Consider the following 1,474-nt stretch of genomic DNA (forward strand, 5'->3'; position numbering starts at 1 on the left):
AAAAAAAAAAAATGTTATTCGAGTCTATTTTGTTGGAGATTTTGTATCAATGTATATAAGGATAATGATCTTTGTTTTCTTTTCTTATAATATCTTTATATGGTTTTGGTATTAGGATGATGCTCACCTCACTGAATGAGTTAGAAAGTATTCCCTTTCTTTCTATTTTCGGGACAATATTGTACAGAAATGGTATCTTCTCCTCGAAAGTTTTCAGGCCTTGAAACCAGTTTGGCCTGGTGCTTTCTTTTTGCAAAGATATATAATTAATTGATGCAATTCTTAAAATAGATATAGGCCAATTCAGATACTTATTTGTCTTTGTGTGAATTTTTATAGTTTGTGTCTTTCATGAAATTTGTTCATTTCACCCAATTGTCAAATTTGCAGGCATAGCATTGTTCATAGTATTGCTTTATTAGCCTTTTGATGTTCACAGAATCAGTAATAATTCCTTTTTTTTAATTTCAAAATATCAAGGGGATACCAATGTTTTTGTTACATGGATAGTTTTTGTAATGCTTGAGTCAGGTCTGTGAGTGTACCCATCACCATAATAGTGTTCATTGTACCCATTAGGTAGGTTTCTGACCCTCCCCTTCTTCCCTGTCCCCCCTGCTTGATTTCCAATGACTTCTACTTACCTGTGTGCACGTATGTGCCCATCGGCTAATTCCAGTTTATTAGAAAGTACATATGGTATTTGTTTTCCCATTCTTGAGATACTTCACTTAAGATAATGGTCCCTAATTCCATCCAAACTGTGGCAAAAGACATTAATTCACCCTTTTTAATGGCTGGGTAGTACTCCATGGCATACATATACCACATTTTGTTAATCTACTAATGAATTGATGGGAACTTGGGTTGCTTCCACATCTTTGCAATTGTGAATTGTGCTGCAATAAACATTCGAGTGCAGGTGTCTTTTTAATAAAATGACTTCTTTCCTTTGGGTCGATAGCCAATACTGAGATTATTGGATTTAAAGGCAGCTCTACTTTTAGTTCTTTGAGAAATCTCCATATTGTTTCCCATAGAGTTTGTACTAATTTGCAGTCCCACCAATAATATATAAGCTTTCCTTTCTCTCTGTATCCACGGTGGCATCTATTGTTTTTGGACTTTTTAATAAAAGTCATTCTAACAGGGGTAAGGTGACATCTCATTGTGGTTTTAATTAGCATTTCCTTGGTGATTAGTGATATTGAGCATCATGTTTTTGTTGTCTATTTGTTTGTCTTCTTTTGAAAAACCTTCTGTTCATGTCTTTTGCCCACTTTTTAATGAGGTTGTTTTTTTTTTCTTTCTGATTCGAGCTCTTTGTATTAATAGACTCTACATATTAGCCCTTTATTGGATGTATAGCTTGAAAATATTTTTTGTCATTCTGTAGGTTACCTATTTGCTCTATTGATTATTTCCTTAGTTGTACAGAAGCTTTTTAATTTAGTCAAGTTTCATTTATTTATTT

Source organism: Propithecus coquereli, unplaced genomic scaffold, assembly GCF_000956105.1.
Source record: "Propithecus coquereli isolate 6110/MARCELLA unplaced genomic scaffold, Pcoq_1.0 Scaffold109, whole genome shotgun sequence".
NCBI classification, from domain to species: Eukaryota; Metazoa; Chordata; class Mammalia; order Primates; family Indriidae; genus Propithecus; species Propithecus coquereli.